The sequence below is a fragment of the Eulemur rufifrons genome, chromosome 30 (genome assembly GCF_041146395.1).
Source record: "Eulemur rufifrons isolate Redbay chromosome 30, OSU_ERuf_1, whole genome shotgun sequence".
Lineage (NCBI taxonomy): Eukaryota > Metazoa > Chordata > Mammalia > Primates > Lemuridae > Eulemur > Eulemur rufifrons.
Genome location: NC_091012.1, coordinates 12,222,345 through 12,234,209, shown reverse-complemented (window position 1 = coordinate 12,234,209; position 11,865 = coordinate 12,222,345). Strand labels below are relative to the sequence as shown.

Below are 11,865 nucleotides of genomic sequence, written 5' to 3'. Positions count from 1 at the left end.
GCGTGTGCTACCGTGCCTGGCCTTGAGTGGGATTATTTGTTGTTTTTTTCTGTTGAGCTGTTTGAGTTCCTTGTATATTCTAGATAGTACTCCCTTGTTGGATGAATAGTTTGTAAATATTTTCTCCCATTCAACAAGTTGTATCTTTACTGATTGTTTCCTTTGCTGTGCAGATGGTTTTTAGTTTAATGTAGTCTCAATTTTGTATTTTTTTTCTTGTTGCCTGTGCTTTTGAGGTCTTAGCCATAAAATATTTGCTTAGACCAATGTCCTGAAGCATTTCCCCTGTTTTCTGCTAGTAGTTTTACAGTTTTGGGTCTTATGTTGAAGTCCTTAATCCATTTGAGTTGATTTTTGTATATGGTGAGAGATAGGGGTCTAGTTTCAGTCTTCTGCATATGAATATCCAGTTTTCCCAACACCATTTATTGAAGAGGGTGTTCTTTCCTCAATGCATGTTCTTGGTGTCTTTATCAAAAATCAGTTGGCTGTAAATATGTGGATTTATTTCTGGGTTCTCAATTCTGTTCTAGTGGCCTATGGATCTGTTTTATGCCAGTACCATGCTGTTTTGGTTACTATAGCTTTGTAGTATATTTTGAAGTCAGGCAGTGTAATGCCTCCAGCTTTGTTCATTTTGCTCAGTATGAGCATGTATATTACTTTTTAAATATTTTTACTTTGGAAAATTATAGTCTGTTCTGTTAAGCTAAGGAATAAACTTTCCCAGTTTTTGTTCTTTTAAAACATTGGAGATGGATTTTTTTTTCTTTTTCAGAGATGAGGTCTTGCTTTGTCTCCTAGGCTGGAGTGCAGTGGCATTATCATAGCTCACTGCAACCTCAAACTACTGGGCTCAAGTGATTCTCCCACCTCAGCTTCTGGAGTAGCTGGGACTACAGGTGCACACTACACTCAGCTAATTTTTAAATTTTTTGTAGAGACCTTGGGCAACTCCTATGCTGAAGGGATCCTCCTGCTTTAGCCTCCCAAAGTGCTAGGATTACAGGTATGAGCCACTGTGCCAAGCCTAGAAATGGATTTTGCATTTGATGAAATGTCTGTGTGACCATAGAGGACATCTGTTGGTGTTTTCACCCAGCATCTGTTCCCCTTCTCCTGGCACCGGCGTCCTTATTTCCCCCAAGAAGCCTCCCTCCTCTCCCCTCAGCAGTGATGATTCTGGTGGCGTTGACTTCAGCCCTGATCCAGGGGTAGGCATGAGGCTCAGCCCTGGCCAGTCAGAACACTGCATTCCCCTGGCCACGGTGATCCCATCTAGGCCAGTGACACTTTGGGGGCCGCCAGGGGGTAGGCTGGCTCTGGACAGAGGAGAAGCTGGAGCAGGAAGGCAGATCTCAGAGAACCGACTCCTGGATCCAGCCATGCCCAAGGCTCGGTACTGCCCTTGCAGCTTTCAGCTGCGCAGACCCAGGAGTTCTCCCTGTGGCTTAAGCCAGTGGATATTTTTGATTCTTTTTATTTCATTTTTTCCATGTGCAATAGAAAAGTCTTGACTATTACTGAATGGAGAAACGGTAGTTTTATTTCTTTTCTTTTTCTTCTTCTTCTTCTTCTTTTTTTTTTTTTTTTGAGACAGAGTCTCACTCTGTTGCCCAGAGTGCTGTGGTGTCAGCCTAGCTCACAGCAACCTCGAACTCCTGGGCTCAAGCGATCCTTCTGCCTCAGCCTCCCGAGTAGCTGGGACTACAGGCATGCGCCACCATGCCCAGATAATTTTTTCTACATATATTTTTGGTTGTCCAGCTAATTTCTTTCTATTTTTAGTAGAGACGGGGTCTCGCTCTTGCTCATGCTGGTCTCAAACTTCTGAGCTCAAACGATCCTCCCACCATGGCCTCCCAGAGTGCTAGGATTATAGGTGTGAGCCACCAAGCCCAGCCTAGTTTTATTTCTTAATCATCTACTGTGATCTGAGGACTTGGCCCTCCTTTCCTTCAAGGTGAAAACAGGCATATTTCTTACTAAAGGATTGACTCCTTGTTGACAAGCAATAGAGCCATATTTTGGTAGAAAAGGAGACACATTTGTGGATAAAAATCCAAAGAGGGAGGGGAGAGACTGCAAGGGGGTTGACTGAGCAAAGGGACAAGGAGAAAGGGCATTGGGACAAGCCCTTTCCAGACAGTACTTCCCAAATTGGCCCATAACTGGGCCATTAGGCTGGATGTTCATCTCAGATGGAGAGGCCTGTACCTTCCAGTTATTTTAATTTCTATATAATATTCCACATAATTTACATACCATAGTTATTTTAACAAGTCTCTTATATATAGACCTTTAAGTTGTTTCTAATGCTTTTCTTTCACTGTACACAAATGTTTATAGCAGCTTTATTTCTAATCACCCCAAACTGGAATCAACCCAAATGTCTCCAGTGAGTGAATAAATGTACAAACTGTGGCATATCCATACAGAGGAATACTTAGGAATGAACTATTGGTACACACGACGACACCGGTAAATCTCAAATACATTATGTTAAGTAGAAGAAGCCAGATGCAAAAGGCTACATAGTGTATGATTCCATCAGCATGGCATTCTGGAAAAGGAAAAACTATGGGGACAGAAAGCATATCTGTGATGGGATGAGGGTGGGAGGGGGATTTGACTACAAAGGGGCAGTTCAAGAGAGTTTTGGAGGTGATGGAACTATCCGTATCTTGATTGTGATGCTGTTACATGACCCTTGTCAAAGTCATGGGCCTGTACAAAAAGAGAAGTGAATTTGACTGTATGTAAATTCAAAGGTAAATCATAAAAAATTCTTTTGGAAATTAGGGAGGGAGGAGGGGGAGAGCTGAAGGGGACTCCTTTTGGCTGTGTGAGCAAGAAAAGAGTACAAGAAAACTGAATTTCACCATTGTTTAGTTTATAACTTGAGGAAGATTCCAGGCTTCTTCTCCCTGGTTAAGTGACCAAGCAGGCTGGTGTTCTCACCACTTATCAGGATTCTATGCCACCTGCAGAGATTTTGCTTATCCTGGCCTTGTGCCCAGGCTGAAGACAGAATGAGGCGTTTGCTTGGGGCTTTGTCCTGCTTCTCTGACTGCCCAGATTAAGTTTTATCTCTAATCTAAATGATGGAGTCTTTGATGTTTTCTTGCGGTAGCATTAAAACAAAACAAACAAAACACCAGAAGCTGTGGTCCGTATCAATCTCTGAGATTTTGATATGGAAAAAAATGAATTTTTTTTTCTTGAAACCTAAGAGTCCCACGGGAAGCACAGTGTGCTCTCTCAATTTTTTATAAAATTTCGTCATGCTCTGAAACTGAGAAGGCCATACACATGGCATACGTCGATTCTCTGAGAACTTACCATTTTCTAAAACGAGAACCTCTGCAACTGTCAGATGCCTGTACTTGACCATTCCCTGGGTCAGTGGGGTAAATTGTAAAGGGTGACAGGGCTTCCCTAGGAGCCTGAATGAATAAAAGCCACCAGAGTCCCTTTTCTCTCCTCCTCTCTTGTTAAAATCTCAGGAGAGATTTAATCATTGATCTTCATGATTTTGAAAAGATGTGTTATGGGAAGAGAGGGGTTACACTTTATATGTGTCTTTGCTTTGCAAGGGAAGCAAGATTTCCTTCTATCCCATATTAATCTACTATCAGGATTGCTTTCAAAATCAGAGGAAACAGTATTAGTTTTAAAAAAAGAGTTTAAGAATAAAGTTTTTTTTTTTATTTCAGCATATTATGGGGGTACAAAAGTTTAGGTTACGTACATTGCCCTTACCCCTCCCCCGAAGTCAGAGCTTCAAGCGTGTCCATCCTCTAGACCGTGTGCATCACACTCATTATGTATGTATACACCCATCCCCTCTCCCCCCACATCTCCCCGACACCCGATTAATGTTATTCCTGCATGTGCTCTTAGGTGATGATCAGTGAAACCAATTTGATGGTGAGTACACGTGGTGCTTATTTTTCCATTCTTGGGATACTTCACTTAGTAGAATGGGCTCCAGCTCTATCCAGGAAAATACAAGAGGTGCTATATCACCATTGTTTCTTGTAGCTGAGTATTACTCCATGGTATACATATACCACATTTTATTAATCCACTCATGTATTGATGGGCACTTGGGTTGTTTCCACATCTTCACAATTGTGAATTGTGCTGCTATAAACATTCGAGTACAGATGTCTTTTTCATAGAATGTCTTCTGTTCTTTTGGGTAGATGCCCAATAATGGGATTGCTGGATCAAATGGTAGGTCTACTTGAATCTGTTTAAGGTATCTCCATATTGCTTTCCACAGAGGTTGCACTAGTTTGGAGTCCCACCAGCAGTGTATGAGTGTTCCTATCTCTCCGCATCCATGCCAGCATTTATTGTTTTGGGACTTTTTGATAAAGGCCATTCTCACTGGAGATAAATGATATCTCACTGTGGTTTTGATTTGCATTTCCCTGATGATTAGAGATGTTGAGCATTTTTTCATATGTTTGTTGGCCATACTTCTGTCTTCTTTTGAAAAATTTGTATTCATGTCCTTTGCCCACTTTTTGATAGGGTTATTTGATTTTTTCTTGCTGATTTTCCTGAGTTCTAAATAGATTCTAGTTATCAGTCCTTTATCGGATGCGTAGCATGCAGAAATTTTTTCCCATTCTGTAGGTTGTCTGTTTGCTCTCATGATAGTTTCCTTGGCTGTGCAGAAGCTTTTTAATTTGATCAGGTCCCATTTATTTATTTTTGTTGTTGCCGTGATTACCTTTGGGGTCTTCTTCATAAATTCTTTGCCTAGGCTAATGTCTATAAGTGTTTTTCCCACATTTTCTTCTAGAATTCTAATAGTTTCACATCTTAGGTTTAAGTCTGTTATCCACTGTGATTTGATTTTTGTGAGAGGTGAAAGGTGTGGGTCCTGCTTCAGTCTTCTGCATGTGGCCATCCAGTTTTCCCAGCACCATTTATTGAATAAGGATTCTTTTCCCCAGAGTATGTTTTTGTCTGCTTTGTCAAACATTAGATGGCTATATGAGGATGGTTTTACGTCTGGATTCTCAGTTCTGTTCCACTGGTCTTTGTCCCTGTTCTTGTGCCAATACCAAGCTGTTGCCTAAAATTGCTTTTGCTAAACGGGGTCTTCTCTGGTTCCATACAAAGTGTAAAATTATTTTTTCTGTATATGTGAGAAATGATGTTGGTAATTTAATAGGCATTGCATTGAATCTGTAGATCACTTTGGGTAGTATAGACATTTTAACAATGTTGATTCTTCCGATCCACAAGCATGGTATGGTTTTCTACCTGTTTACATGCTCTGCTATCTCTTTCCTCAGTGTTTCATAGTTCTCCCTGTAGAGGCCTTTTACCTCCTTAATTAAATATATTCCTAGGTACTTTATTTTCTTCATTGCTATTGTGAAGGGTATTGAGTCGTTGATTTCGTTCTCAGTTTGACTGTTATTGGCATATATGAATGCCTCTGATTTGTGTGTATTGATTTTATATCCTGAAGTTGTTTCTAATTCTTAAGTATTGTAAACAATGCTGAAATGAATATCCTAGTGCATTTGTTTTTGTGTAATGCATTATGTACAGTATATTTTTAGAAGGAAATTTTTGGGTCAAACAGTAAGTCCTTTTAAAGTGTGTCATACATATTACCAAACTGCCCTCCAAAAATATTGCGCCAGTTTTACTTCCAACCAATAGTGTATGAAAGTGTCCATTTTCTTACATCCCACCTTACATCCCACCCTGTATTAGTCAGCTTGAGCTGCCAACTTTGTGGCTTAAACAACAGAAATTTATTTTTTCGTAGTTCCTGAGACTGGAAGTTCAAAATCAAGATGCCAGAGGCCTGGCTTCTGGTTAGGCATCTCTTGTTGGGTTGCAGATGGCACATTCTTTCTGTGTCCTCACGTGGCCTTTCCTCTGTGTGTGTAGACAGAGAGTGAGCTCTCTGGTGTCTCTTTTCTATTTTTTTGTCCCCATGAGTGCCAAAGAAGTCTTAAGTGGCCCTGTCCCATCTGACTCCTTCTGTTGATGTCTAGTGTGTGTGTGTTTTTTAAATTTCCTCTCCTGTCCTTGTGTTTAAGGCAGAATAGAAGAGCCTCTTGCCCCATTCCCCATTCCCTCCCTAATTTGACGACAGGATTGGATGTTGTGTATTGTGTTTCTTTATTTATTTTGTTCTGAAATTAAAATATGCAAAGTAAAGAAGATGCATTTTTATACAAAACAAACAAGAAACCCCCTCATTTGTAAATGTTCACTATTTCAGTGATGTAAATAGTTCCACCATGGCTGTTTCACTAAATGTAGAGTCAGGAAGAGATGGGCTATCCTGCGTCCAGGGTACCACTAGATATTTACCTTAACGTCAGGTACCGATAAGTGCTATTAAAGGATAATAAAGTTGGCCAGTTTTAGGGAGAGTAATCAGGAAAGGTCTTTCTGAGATTGTGAAAGGAAAACAGAGACTACTATTTATTGAACACCTACTTGGTGTCAAAATCAATGGTAGGCACTTTCATATACATAAACTAAATGTCATTCCTATCGACAGATGAGAAAACTGCAAGTTATGTAATTTTCTCTTAGTTAGAAAGCTAGTAAGATGCTGAAGGGATTCACAGACAGGCTTTTCTGGCTCCAAAGCTTCTGTTCTGTCTGAATTCCTCCCTCAGATTATCAGTATGGAAGGAGGAGACAAGGCAGTGATACAGCTACCCTAGACAGCCCAGAGTTAGCCCAAGGAGAAGAAACCACTCACTCAGTCTAAAAAGAAAGATGTGGGTGGATAATACTCTTGCAAGGCAAGAAATACAGTTCTTGGAATTTAGACTGGACACTGAAATTGTGAACAATGTTAATAATCCCCCTGCCTGCCATCCCCATATATAGAACAGTGAGGCCTCCCCAAGTCTGTTCCCTTATCCACAAAATGACAGTAATAGTAGTGCCTCCCTCGAGGGTACTTATAGTAAATGAGATGGTGGATACACATAATTATCCTCCTGAAAAAAATTTCCAAATCCTCAAACTTCACTGCACCAGGGAATTCAGCCCATCGCTCATGGGCAGACTAGGGATTCAGGGAGTGTCCAAGACAAATACACAGCCAGAAGCTGGATGAGAATGGCCTAATTTGGGCTCAGTCAGGGCAAATGTTGTGAGAAATGACTCTCGAGGCTTCTGAAGACTTGACATGGAAGTTGAGGACAGGGGTCCTGGATGGAGACATGCGCCAGAAGAGAATTTCTTGCTCATTCCATTTTTGTAGCTTTACTGATAGCTCCTGGGCAGGGGTGAGCCAGAGTGGAGGCACATTTGGTAGAAACTGAGGGAAGGAACACTAGTCACTCAAGCATGTTATCTGTATGTGGAAGGCAGGATATTGAAACAGTGGGGGCAGGAGGCAGGGCCCCCAAAAAGGACTTTTTGAATATTGCCAAAGCCCGACAGCATGACCAAACCTATCTCCCAGCACCTGGGAGCAGTCATGAATGGTCCTGGTAAGATTTTGAGAGAGTAAGAAACTGAGGCCTAAGGCCAAGCAAGGTCTACAGTGCAAGGCGGCAATGTGGTGCTCATTCTTTTCTTAAAAGGGTTCTAGTCCTATAGGATCAGGGCCCCCTACTCTTATGATCTCATTTAAACTTAATTACCTCCTTAAAGACCCTATCTCCAAATACAGTCACATTGGGGGTCAGGACTTCCACATACAAATTCTGGGGGAACATAATTCAGTTCATAACACACCCAGAACATTTTCAATCTTTTAAGTCTTTCTCCATATACTAAGCAAAATCATATCTCAATATTGTTTTACTTTCCTTTTGATTTCTAATGTGGTTTAACAATTCATACAATATTTGGCCAGTGGTATCTCCTCTTCTGAGAACTGTCCATTCATATCATTTGTCCGTTTTCTAATTGGAATAGTCATATTTTACTTATTGATTGGTGACTGCTGTTTATATGTTAAAGACACCAAATATTTGTCATAATTTGAAAATACTTTGCCTCCTCATTGCTTCATTTTATCTTTGCTTATGGTCCTTTTCTATATAGAAGTTTTAAAAAATTTAAATGTATTTAAGTGATTTATTTTTCATTATTATTTCTGGATTTTGTGTCCCATGGAAAGCCTTACCCATTGCAAAATTATAACATTTTTCACTCATAACATCTTCTTTAAACCTTAAAATTTTATTCCACTAGAATTTACTTGGTGTGAAAAATGACATTGATCTAGCTTTGTTTTCCCCCGAAAGGTTAGTTAGGTGTCCCAGCATTACTTGTTGAATAATCCATATTTCTCCACTGAAGATGTTGTCTTCACTAAATTCTAAATTCCCACCTGGTTTTATTATTGCACATTTGTTCTTCCAGCTGATTTAGGTTGGGAGAGCCTGGATAGTCTCTCTGAGGAAAGGACCTGAGCATACAGTAGGGAAATCTGGGAACAGGGTGCAGGAGATGGGGGAGAGAAAGAAAGAGAGATTGACAGTGAGAGAGAGAGAGAGAGAGAGAGAATTAGAGAGAGAGAGAGAGAGATCTGATTGGCTCAGCTTGGGTTACCGTCCCAAGGGTACAGGGAAAAGGATGAGGAAAAATGACAGAAAGGAAGTTAGGGGTCAATGGATTAGAGGACTGTTACATTGGGCGTAATTGAGCAGTTGTGTTTGTTCTATTTTTTGACTATTATAAACAATATTATGAATATTTTTGTTTAAAAAGATTGTGTACACACATAACGTGTAAATATATGTAGTCCTATTATTATTGATGAGAGAGGTTTTAGGTTATTTAGCTCATAATTTTACTAGAACCCTAAGTTTCCCCATGACACATTTATCCAGGTCTGTGTAATTACACACATTATGTGGTTGCAGAATGAGGGCTATTACTTCACTGGGCAGCAGAGGGGAGGCTATGAGGAGACAGGCCTAGACAAGTGGCTGGAGGGTTGTCCTTGTGGGCAGGTAGGGGTCATGATCCAGGACACTAGCAGTTGTGGCCTCAGGGACCAAGCCAGAGATTGTGACTGGAGCACGAATACAAAAGGCAGAGCCAGAAGCCAGAGGGAAAACCAACTTGAAGCAGAGGACGTAAAAACCAAGAGTGAAATGACTGGGATTACTCAAGTCGGTAGAAAAATAAGGCTGGTCCTGACTTTGCTTTTTCCAGCAAAATAAATTTCCAGGAGAATGAAAGGTTTAAACAGGGAAAAAATGAAAGCATACAATTAAATAGAAAAATGATAGAGGAAAACATTAATAAAGAAATGTATGCATGGTACAAAAACCTAGAATCCATGCTTGAATAAAAAGGAATCAATGTCTGAATATAAAAAAATGTTAAACTTATTTAGGGCAGAAAACACCATAAAAGCATCAAATTTGTAATCAGTTGGGGGAATTATTTGTAAGTCAAATACTAAATAAAACAGGATATGACCTCCAGAAGCCCAACAAATAAAATCACTGGTGATGACATAAAAATGTTGAACTCTGTTATGGAAAAAAACACCATAAATAAAGTGAAAAGACAAACAGCATGTTAGGAAAAGATTTGTAACCCAAATATTAAATGAAGGCTCATGTCTCTAAGGGGAATATAACTCTTAGAAATCAACACGTAAAAGACAAACAACCTGGTAGAGAATTGTACAAATGACAGCAACATGGAATTTATGGAATAAGAATAACAACAGCCAATTTGGCAGGTTGTATGACTCGATTTATGTAAATAAAAATATGACAAGTGCAGGTTAGTGTATCTCAAGAAAAAATCTGGAAGGCTATACATAAGACTGTTCATAGTGGTTCATGCAGAGACAGATTATGAGAAATTTTTGCTTTCTAACAACACACCTTTGTGTAAAGCATGAATGATTTAGTATTAAGTATGTATTCTAGTTGAAAGACAAAGTGAAGAGTATATAAGCATACAGAACCATAAAGACATTATGACTCCAGTTTGCTTTCCCTGCTTTAAATATACATGCACATACATTCACAGCTCGAAAAGAAACCTGAAGGAAAACCATCAAAATGTTCACATTGGTTCTCTCTGGGTGGCAAGATTGTGGAGGGTATTTTTTTATATGTCATTCTGTAAGCCTCTGTAATTGTACAGCTGATCCAATGACCATGTTTTATGTTCATAAGCTGAAAAAAGAAAGGAAACATGATGATTTAGAACTAAAAATGCAACAAAAATACTTGATCTTTGCTGGAATGGGGGAAAACCTGATACACAAAATAGGTTTCACCTCATGGATCTTCTACATTAAATTTCAAACTCCTGTGTGATCAGATTTACTCCTAAATCATCAAGCATATGGCAGCCTCATTGTGGAGAAGGAGTGCAACCTTGATTTGATGTGACTGGTGCCCACCAGGTCCTTTCTTTCCCAAGGGCCTTGCCAAAGCCCTCTTTACTTCCTTGTTTCACATGCTGTAGATGATGGGGTTGAGCATGGGAGTGAGGACCACATACAGCACGGAGAGCACCCAGTCTTGCAAGCCAGAGTATGCGGAGCTGGGAAGGATGTAGCAGAGAATGAAAATGAGGTAGAAAATACAGACCACAGCAATGTGGGCACCACGGGTGGAAAAGGCTTTTCTGCGGCTCTTGGTGGAGGGATCCTGAGAACAGCAGCTACCATGTGTATACAGGAGATCATAACCAGGGCTCAGGAGCCACCAGGGCACAAGAGCCACCATAAAACTGTAGAGCAGGGCAAGTTCATTGGCTCATGTGCTGGAGCAAGAGAGTTTGAGCAGAGGAAGTAGGTCCCAGAAGTGGGTGATAAGGTGAGGCCGGCAGTACTTCAGTACAGCTGCAAGCATGGTGTGGGTGAGTGTGTTGGCCAAGGCAAGCAGGCAAGAGATTGAATCAAGTCCTGTCCAGGTCCATTGGCCCATGAGAACCAGGTAGTGCAGTGGCTGGCAGATGGCTGCATGGCAGTCGTAGGCCATAGTTGCGAGTAGGAAGCACTCCCAGGGTGCCAGGCAGTGGAGAAAGAATATCTAAATAAGACAGGCATGGTAGGGCATGGTCTGCACTGCAGCCAGCAGATGCGCCAGCATCTGAGGCACTCTTTTGGAGACACAGGCAGCATCCAGCAGGGAGAGGCTGCCTAAGAAAAAGTCCATGGGAGTGCGGAGTTGGGAGTCCACCACGATAAGGCTGACAATGCCCAGGTTCTCAACCACAGCCACTATATACATCAGCAGAAAGATGGTGAACAGCAGGGGCCTCAATGCCTCTGTGTCTGTCAGGCCTTCCAGAAGAAAATGGGACACTAGTGTCCCATTCCCCAGCTGCATGGAGCCCTGCACAGAAACTTGCACCCATAGGGTCCAACTCAGAGTCTATGAGGGTCTAGGTGTGGAATCCCAACTTACAAGAGGGAGCTGGGGTGAGGGAAGGCCCAAAGACAAAGCAGGCAGGTTTCAGACTTAAAGGAATGAGACTTGGAACGGGAGGACTGAGGTTAAGCTCAGAAGACCAGGGTTAAGGTAGAGGCTAGGAGAATGGAAATGGTAACCTCATCAGCCCCTGCACCAAGAGGAGGTGCATAGACCTTGAAGTTATAGTGCACGCACCTCCTCCTGTAAGGATATCAAAGCCAATCCCTCCCTCAGCACCTCCTATCTGAATAAGGGATCTTGGACCTGGTAACTATAATATCTGAAATGGCCCCGTTATTTCACCATCAACAACCCAGGAGAACCCCAACTCAAGATCAGTGGTAAGACATCAGTCAGGTCTCACCCTTCTCCTCCTTGGAACCTTTCAGTGCCTCCTATCTCACTCAGGGTCAAACCCAAAGTCCTCCCGTGGACTCCACGGCCCTCTGTGTTGTGCTCT

The 11,865-nt window shown here is 41.3% G+C and overlaps 1 pseudogene; it reads right to left on the bottom strand.

The window, feature by feature from the left end:
* Positions 1-10,439: 10,439 nt before the first annotated feature.
* LOC138378448 (olfactory receptor 3A10-like) lies at positions 10,440-11,321 on the bottom strand (annotated as a pseudogene).
* Between the last annotated feature and the right edge of the window lie 544 nt (positions 11,322-11,865).